Genomic DNA, 9,678 nt, shown 5'->3' with positions numbered 1-9,678 from the left:
CTACAGCCACAGCAAGGGCTTTCTGAATTTACCATCTCCCTTCAGGAAAACAAAGTGTTTTATTATTTTTTGTTATTTATTCTTTATGCTTATGACCACTTTGTTTGTTAAATAAATAGTTTTTTCCATTTCTTCCTAAAGAAATTCTTTCACAAACCAATTTAAAAGAGAGACCATTTTGGTTTACTCTCTAAAAAAAACCCTATTCAAAAGTTTCCTCTCAGGTTTACCCTAAACCACAACAACAAACAAATCAAACCACAAGAATAAAAACAGCACAAATATACTTCAATTAACAGTACCAAAACCAATTATTCCTAACTCAATGAACCCATAATACCTCAGAACCACCAAAACAAACAGACCACCTATAAATACACACAAAACCAAAAGATCCATTTGGCTACAAACAATATCCCCTAAATTATCCAAAACTATAAAACATACACTGTAGTCAAGCATGCTAAATAAACAAATCCCATAAAACAATAATCTAATTATAAATATTAAGAAACCCTAAAAAATGAACTACATCACACTGACTCAAACCCACTAAAACAAACACAACACCATTGCCATGATTAAAGCCACCGCTAAATAAATAAAAACCTCCCCTATACCTCACACCACAGCCAATTACACCACTGTAAACCTTAGAAAACAAACTCTTGAAAAACACAATATCCCCCAAAAACAACTCAGTAACAAAACTCAGTTCAAAAATACTCTGACCATGTGAGCTATGAAACCGAACATGAAATAAATACACCACATATCCGTCATCACACCACCTACAAAGAGAATAAAGCTACACAATAAATCATTAAAAACCACCAAACAGAAAAAAAACCAGCTCTACCCAACCTGAATCCCTCCATACAACACACAAAACCCCAATAACACATTTCAGAAGTCTCTTTAAAAAAGCTACTTAAATTAGTTCTACCTCAAATACAAACAAACTCACACATGAGGTTACCTTCACTCAAAACCCAAATTACTCACAATAAATAATACCAAAAAAGACAGACGAAACACGACACACCACCTAAGAACCTCATATTGAAAAGAAGCCACATAGAAGGGCCACTATTCATTTAAATTCCAGGTGAAAAGAAAATCCCTCCACTTTAAACACAGACAACAACAGAAAAAAGGAGTTTCTTCCATCAATTTGAACTCCTTTTGTCTCCATAACTCCTTTTTCTTCTGGGAGCACCGGGGAGGGATTGGTGAGACGAAGTTGAAAAGGAAAAGAGTCCCCCCAATAAACCCGCACTGGGTTATTTACCTGTTTGGCACAAAGGTTTGTCCCTCGGCGCTTCCCGAGGAAATGCTCCCAATCCAAATGCTCTTGTAGTCTCTCCATGAATCACACCCAGAACCTCAGGATAAATTCCTCACTCCTCACAGCTCGATACTCAACTGAGCTGAGGCTCCCCTTTTAAACAGCCCCCGGCTGGAACCGCCCCATCGTTATCCATCACAGCCCCACCTGTGCCTGCTCTGTCCCCCCTCACTGTTCCCAGCTCACACCTGGGGCTGCTCTCTCCCCTCCCCATCCTGTGGCATCTCTCACCTGCAGCTGCTCTCAGTCTGAGGGTGAGGGCAGAGGGGACTTGCTGTTCATTCCCGGGACGGTTCATTGTCTGCACCTGACACGATGGGGCACCGGGCTTCCCTTGCTGTGGATAAGGACCCCTCTTCTCCTGCAGGTGCCCGAGGCTGGAACGGGGATTCCACCCCCGAAAGTCCGTATGCATGAGGTTCATAATTCCCAAGGAAATTCCCCAGAAATCGTTACCCTTCATTTACAAACATTCCTTTGGAATCACTCTTAACTTGTCCTTCTGTGGAAGCATTTTAAACATTCATTGGAGAGTTCAGGAGCCGAGTTGGCTTGTTTATGACTTGGCTGACAAGCCCAGACAAAACCCAAACACCGAGAACCCCGGCCCTGCCCGGCCCCGCCCCCGCCCCGAGCCCGCCCCCACCCCGAGTCCGCCCAGCGCCCGCCCTGCCCGAGATGGGGGCGGGACCATCGCCCTCGGCCCCGCCCTTCTCCCTGGGCCGGCCCCGCCCCTCACAGCTCAGCCGAGCCGGGTCCGAGGGGAGACGAGAGATCCTGGTATCATTTCAAAACGCATTGGGAAAAATAAAGATACCGATTACATGAAGCAGTCCAGTATGTGTTACAATGCTCTGCAATGCTCTGGGTGAAATCATCTGTTCCGCAGAAACTGTTTAAGCATATTAAGGTTTCACAGAGATGATTACAAAAAAAAGATATCTCACCCTTTGCAGCACCTCTTGCAAGACAGCTCGACTGTCAAGAGTTAATGGGTCCTCACGAATAAGAACTTGCTTTTCCAGGGTTCCTAGAATACAGCCCAGATGCCACAGTTTAGATCCTGAAGCCAAAAATCCAAATACAGCACTCCTTCAGAACCCTGAGGGACAGCCACGGATTCTGGGGCTACAGGAAACAGTGAAAAATTGCACCAAGAACAGTGCAGTGCTGGCTGGGAGAAGCAGCATTACTTTGTCCGATAAAATGCCATTATGCAGCCAGTTTAGTGCTTTAGAGAATTTTACTGCCATGGGGAAAAAAACAGGGGAAAAAAAAATTGAACCAAAAATAGTGCATTGAAACAAGCAAAATTGTGAAAAGATGCAATAAATATGAAAAACATAGTTACTTCTAATAAAAGCAAAAAATAACAAAAAATGCAAAAAACGCGGTTTTATTTCTGATCCTTTAAACGCTGCTTTAAATCCAGAAACTACAGAAGCGCTTCTCGCTGGCCCCTGCTAGCTACAGCCGGTCCTCCTGCACCGCACCAGGCCCCGCACCAGGCCTCTGGCCGCCCTGGGTACGGCTGGCGCCACTGCCCCAGGACACCGCCGGCCCCCAGACACTGGCGCAGGCGGACGCGGGAGTCGCGTCCGTGCTCACCCTCGCTCCCCGGGCCGGCAGCTGCGGACATCCCGTCCCGGCGCAGCGGCGCTCCTCCCTCCCCTCCCGGCCGACCGACCGCGCAGCTCCAATCGCCGCTCCCCGTCCCCTCAGGGCGCTATTTATGCCCCAGGGCCGGCCAGCTCAGCCAATCACAAGCGGATGCAGCGCCGGCCCCGCCAATCCCTGTTGAGGAAGCGCCGGCCAGGTCAGCCCAACCAATCACAAGCGGAGGCAGCGCCGGCCCCGCCAATCCCAGCTCGGCTCCGCGAGCCCCCCCCCGCTGTCCCCTCACGGCCCCGCTCCCGCCAGGGCCGCCGGATCGGGGCCGGGGGGTTCGGGGCCCGGGCTGAGGGCGCGGCGGCGTTGCGGTCGCGATCGGGACCGGGAGCGCTGCGGGCGGCACGAGCCGCTCCTGCTCCGCCCGCAGCCGGCGCTGAGGCGGCGTCCTGCCGGGGCTCCGGGCACGAGAGGACGGCGGCGGCGATTTCCTGGTGCCGGCAGGGCCGGGCCGGGCCGCGGGGAACCCCCGTGCCGGCCCCGGGACCCCCCAAATCCTGCCGCTCCCCGTGGTGCCGGGGAATCTGTTTACAGCATAGGCAGAAAAATCTTTACGAGAAACCTCAAAACTCGGGGACACGGGGTCTGACGGGAGAGTGGAGATTCTGGTATAATTTCAAAACGCATTGCGAAAAATAAATCTATGGAACAGCTCATTTCCTCTCTATGGAAACCTCAGAAGTAAAAGCTGCTCCGCTAATTCCATAAAGCATTCCAAAATCAGGGTCCTGGGGAGCCTCGTTCGGGGCAACTCGGCTGGCTTCGGCTCTTCGGGGAAACTCGGCGCTTTCCCTCAGCCGTCGGCTCTTCTCGGCTGTTCGGCAACACTCGGTCGTTCTCGTCACCCCCCCGGCTCTTTTCGGTTGCGAGAAGCATTACGTCACTTTCGCCCCTCCCTGCCGCCATCTTAGTTGTGGCTGAAGCCAATTCTGGTCGAGACGCCATCTTGGTTGTGGCACGCTTAAGGCCCCCGTCGGTGTTTAACATAGACGCCTGACTAAATCCACTAACCTTAACCCGGCTGCTGCGCGGTGGAATCCACAGCCCGTGTCCCTACATCTGGAGAAAGCACAGAAAATTTCCCCCGGGCGGCGCCGCGGTCAGGGTTTTGTGCAGGCAGTCAACTAGACACATATAGGGTCCTCTCATTTTCCCGCCCTTTTCGCCGCCATCTTGAGAAGGTCAAGCGCCGCGAGCCGCGCCGCCATCTTGGTTGTGGCACCCCCCCAAATGTCCCCCTCGGCTGCTCGCACAGGCCCCTGACCACATCGCCTGCCCGAACACTGCCCTGGCGCCGCTCAGCCCCCATCCCGTGTCCGCGCACCTGCGTACGCCGCGGAAAAATCGCTCCCGGGCGTCTCCGTGGTCCAGGTCGCGCGCAGGGAGCCGGCTGCCACGTGCCCGGGGTCCTCGCATTTTTTCCCACCTTTTTGGCCGTGAACGTTCGGCGCTCGGGCGGCAGCACTGCCCGTGAGCTCACAGCTCGGGGCTGCTGCGGGCCCGCGGGGACGGGCACGGCGGAGCGTTGCAGTATCGCTTTCTATCCACAGGATGGCAGCATTGCCTTACAGATCACAGCCCGGGGCTGCTACACGCCTCGGGTGGGGAGAGCTGCAGTACCGCTCTGTGTCCACACGGTGGCAGCGCCGCCGTAGGGAGCGGAGACAGAAAAGAACGTGGCCAAAATTCCCCTTCCAAACATCCCCGAAAATAAAGGCCCCAAAAGACCCCCAACCACAACAAGTACGAGAACCCCGCCATCAACCAAGCCAAAACCAAAAAAGCCTTCATTTTAGGCTACACTTCAATATTTCTTCTATTTCTTATTTTGATATTTCTATTAATCATTACAATTTATCTATGATATGTACATTATAGTAGGTATATTTTACATATTATAATATAGGGAACATGTAAAAATATAGAGTGGATTTATTGATATTACTTTTCATATTTTATAGTTCTCCTTTTCTTGCTTATATATATATATATTTATTTTTTTGTGTGTGTTTTCTTCTTGATATTTTAAACATATGTATTCATTAACCTAACAGATCAGAACCACAGTTAATTAGAATTGAATGACCCTGGTTTTCTAAGGGGTAAATATTTAATCATTATTAAAATATTATGGGCACATTTTCTCTTTCTGCGTGCTTTGGGGGAGGGGGGGGTTGTTTGTGGGGGGGGGTTGTTTGTTTTTTTGTTTTTTTTTGTTTTTTTTTTTTTTTTTTTTTTCTGAATTTTGGATTTCTTGGCTAATAAACAAGGGGGTTCGGAGAGTTACAAAATAAAATGTCCGCACAGTTTTATCGCTGCCTCTGAAATACACCTCGGCATTGACTCACTGCTGGCAATACTGTGCACGGGGAGAAGGAGACCTGTTTAGGGTTTGAAAGGAAAAGAAAGGCACCACGGTGTTCACAGCCTTCTCCGTTCAGGTTTTTTAATTCAGCAGAAAATACAGAGGAGTTTTGCTAACTGCGCTCTTGATTATATCCAGACGTCCAGCGGAGAGGGAGGTCATTTCTCAACTCCTTCCTTGCCCACAGCCAACTTTCCACGTGCTCAGGGGAAAAAAAGAGTACGATAAAAAAAAACGGAATAAAGAAAACATGAAAAAAAAATTAATATAAAACAAATAAAATAAAAGTTGAAAAAAAAACCTCAAAAGAGTAAAAAAGAAATAAAATTTAAAATAAATTAAAAATATAATAAATTGTTTAAAATAAAAAATATCATGAAAGTAAAATCTAAAATATCCATAAATTGAAAAATGAAAAAATTAAGAGTAATTAGGATTTTAAATAGTAATAAAGAAAAATAAAAACTAAAAAGTAAATAACAGAACAAAAATATAAAAATAAAAGAAATAAACCCAAATCATTTTAAAAATACAAAACAAAAAAAAAACCCCATGAAAACATTAACCACAATACAATATTTAACATAAAAAATACAAAAATCAAAAAGTAAAAAGGAAAATAATAATTAAAATAAAATATGAAACTAAATAAACACAGCTTTCCCCTTTATGCCACTGACTACCACAGCTCTGGGAGCATCCTGGATTATGCAGGGATAGGGAAAACAAACCCAGTGCCTCCCAGAAAATAAGGTTTTCTAGACAAATCCCAGTTTTGCTTGGAAACAAATTCTGTTTTATCGGGAAGTTCACTTTGGATGAACATCCACATGTGCCAAGGCAGGAAAGAACCACCCCCTTGTGTCCAAGGAACAGCAACTAGGCCGGGATTTAAGTTTTAATGGAACTTATATAATAAAAAACGCACCAAATTGAACTTCACAAAGAGACGAATCACGGCAATTAAACACTTAACGAGTTTTCCTGGGAATTCCCAGAATTCTGCGGATATGGCGCTGAACAATTCCGGATTTACCAACATTAATTGGGTAAATTTCCTTGGAAATGTCCCCTAAGAAGTAGCAAAATTTCAACTTGGATGGAAAATAGGAAAAAATAAATGCTGCCTTACTAAAATCAGAGAGAGGCTAAACATCAAATAAAAGGAAGGAATAATATCTAACTCCCAGCTTGCCTGCAAAACAAGCCCGGAAATTTCTAACGCTGAAAACTTTTGGAACGGTCAGGAAGTCGGTGGAAGCCCATGGAATGAGGATTTCAAATCTGCTTCCTCTGCTCTGATTTTCAAGGGAAGAGGGAGTTAAACATGCCTGTTTACTCCTATTCGAAAAAGGATCTCTCATTTATGGGAGTAACAATCCAAAGGAACTCCAATTTTACTTGGATTTGACAGCTGAAACTCTCAGCAGAGTTGCGAAGTTTCAGCGGAACAAAAGAGCCACAATTTCTGGAAAAACAAAATGCAACTCAGCAAAAGACAGTAATTCCATTGACAAATGCATGGAGGAGGAGGAGAAGGAGGATGACACCAGGAACACAAACCAGCTGAAAGCAACGATTTATTGGAAAGGGCTGGAAATCAAATGGACAGTCTCTGGTCATGCTCAGGCATTTCTCCAGGAGTCAGAGAGAAAAGTGGGAACCCTGCACTGGGATAAGGCCTTCCTGTGGCTTCACTTCCTACTGGCTCTCTCCTTTTTTGCCAACTACCTGCAAGAGGAAAAACAGCAGGAATAAAGTTTCAAACAGGAGGTCCTTGGTTCAGGCAGACTGAAGTGCAGCTCCCAGGGAGCGAGTCCAGGCTGGGCCCAGGGGAGCTCCGGGAATCTGGGATTGCCCATGGGATTCAAGGGCTGGAAAAGCAGGACCCACCTGCCGGGTTTAGTGCTGGGACACAGCAAGGCCTCGGCTCAGGGGCAGCAGTTAGAGCCGGGACCGCAGGAGAACGCCCCAAAGCCGGGTTAAACATCCTGCATGACATGCAGCACGCTCCAGGAGAAACTGGGGTGGGAGAAGCCCCCGGATGCTCCACGTTCCTTGCCTTTAGCTGCTTTGCCTCCCTCAGAATGCTGACCTCGCCGTGCAGCTCCTACAAAATAGGAGAACCTATGGGAATCATCCACTGGTGGATCTCTAGTTATTAAGAAACAAAATGTGTCCAAGCTCTACTGCAAAGCAGCAGCTCCGAGGAGACACAGGGATTTATTCCAGAGGGGACACAAGTACTTCACAGCTTTTAATACATAAATGAATAGGAGCAGAAATTTTGCGTTTAGTTTAGGTCTGATGATGTCCACGGTTGCACAAGCATGGAGGGGCCGTAATCACATTCCTATGTTATTTAGGATATTTTGAATGGCAATATATAACAAACCAATATGTCTCATAATCTGCTATTCAAAGGAAACTAATCATAAGCCGATAACGTGCAGTTTGGGGTCTATCTGTAATTTACCACACTTTTGGTTAAATTACAGCTCCTGACTGTAAAACCCCTGAGAAATCACAATTTTAATCAATTACACCTCAAAATAAAAGAATTGTGATACATAATGGCATTAAAAATTATATTCTTGCATATATAACGCAGACCTTTATCAAATACCAAAAGGTATAGAAAATCTATTTGGTAATTGCTTTGATGTCTCCTGTGAATACAGCAAATTACAAGACCCTCCTGTCGCTAAAATAAGATTTGAATGTATCCACTTTCTGGAGTGTATATTGGACAAGAACAAATATTTGCAAAGGTCCGGTTTCACTTCGAACTTCTTCCAAGCAGTTGTCTCCTGTCTGATGCAGATATTTTAGTATTTTGTTGATGGATTATGATATGGATTAAGACAACAGCACACTTCTTGGTCTTTTCAGCTACGTACTGAAAAATTACCTACACAAGAAATGAAAAGCCTTACCCGAATGAATTTACCTCTCGGACAGAAGTTACAGCAATCATCTGCCTGCCTTTGACGACAGTAGCTTCTCTCTGAGAACTTCTGCCCAGTGTTGAAATGTTTCTGGTAGATCTTCAAGCATTCCCCATCTGAGGCTTTTCTCCTCCACAGAAATCCTGCAGAAAGGAAAGCTAAACCAGAGAAGTTGTTTGTAAGAGATTCAAACAAGTCACACCTAGATATATAACAGCAGGAGAAGGAAGCAAAAGTTTTGGGTGGGTGGTCTGACAAATATTGAAAAGAAACAAATTGTTTTTCTAACACAGTAGGCCCATGAAAGCAGAACTGGCTGAAGGACCCAGGGGTTTCTTACCAAGGCACAGCAAGGTGGTACTACCTGCCTAGAGAAAATTCATAATAATCCCCTAAAAATTACAGAAAAACAACATTTTCTTTAAAATAAAAATACAACCACACCATTAAATTATCACATTGGCAATATTCACAGGTTTTCAAGTATTACACTCGAGTTGACTTAATACATTTTTCGGAGCATGCACAAATAAATATTCAGAATTCCCAAGTACCTTTCCCTGCCTTGGCAGATTCTCCTCAGAAGCAGCCAGGACTTGGAGATACTGTAATTGCTAAGACACTTAAAAAAAAAAAAAAATTTGAATTCCAGCCTTTGAGATCACTTTATCTGGCAGGAGGGCAGTAGGATTCCTATTTGCTCAAACAGGATTCAGCCCTTCCTGCTGAGATGCCCCCAGAAAGCTGGCTCAGAATCACCAGTGAAGGTCAGAGCTGTTGGTGAAGCTGTTTTCCACTGTGTTATCTGATTGCTTCAACATCATTTCCCCGTATTCACCAATTTCCCTCTTGTGCATGAAATCAATGCATCAATTTACTTCCTGACTCCCAAAGCTCATTCTGCTTTTCATTTAAAGAAAAAGAGAGTGAAAATCAATCCAAAATGGTTCCGCAGCTGCTGAATTATTCTCTGCCTCGTGTCTTTACCGATGCTGAGGGGCACCATCATGCAGCTGCTTCTAGGAACTGGACTTCACCTCACCGAGTGGGTGGCGAGGGAGGCTCCGTCCGTCCCTGGATACGAACGCTGCGGGAAAAGGAAAGACCTCAGCGGCCCGGCCCCGGCCGAGCCCGGCAGCCCCCCCGGCCCTTCCTGCCCCGCTCCCCCTCAGAGGAGAGGGGCTGCGCACCCCACCCCACGGTCCCCTCCCTACCTGCAGCCGGGCTCGGCGGGCTCGGGCCGGGCTCGCCTCGGTTCGGCTCCACCCGGCGCGGTTCGGCCGCGCTCGGCCAAGCGGCACTCGGCTCCGCTCGCTCCGCAGCCCCGGCCGCAGGCGAGGGCTCGGTGT

The 9,678-nt window shown here is 46.7% G+C and overlaps 2 long non-coding RNA genes across 4 annotated transcripts; both read right to left on the bottom strand.

Moving 5' to 3' along the window:
• Nucleotides 1-6,948: 6,948 nt before the first annotated feature.
• Nucleotides 6,949-7,354, bottom strand: LOC310915372. Its single transcript, XR_014591166.1, has 2 exons — nt 7,275-7,354; nt 6,949-7,112 (listed from the first exon to the last, which is right to left on the bottom strand). It is a non-coding gene; the product is annotated as an uncharacterized lncRNA (long non-coding RNA).
• A 52-nt stretch (nt 7,355-7,406) lies between these two features.
• LOC310915802 lies at nt 7,407-9,341 on the bottom strand. 3 transcript variants are annotated; one of them, XR_014591221.1, is made up of 3 exons: nt 8,884-9,340; nt 8,332-8,487; nt 7,407-7,491 (listed from the first exon to the last, which is right to left on the bottom strand). It is a non-coding gene; the product is annotated as an uncharacterized lncRNA (long non-coding RNA). The 3 variants fall into 3 exon arrangements; XR_014591222.1 differs by having other exon boundaries at nt 8,332-8,472; XR_014591220.1 differs by having other exon boundaries at nt 7,412-7,491; nt 8,318-8,487; nt 8,884-9,341.
• Nucleotides 9,342-9,678: the final 337 nt, after the last annotated feature.

This window comes from Zosterops lateralis, assembly GCF_965231275.1.
Source record: "Zosterops lateralis genome assembly, chromosome: 15".
In the NCBI taxonomy this organism is placed as follows: Eukaryota; Metazoa; Chordata; class Aves; order Passeriformes; family Zosteropidae; genus Zosterops; species Zosterops lateralis.
This window is presented reverse-complemented; position numbering and strand designations above follow the sequence as displayed.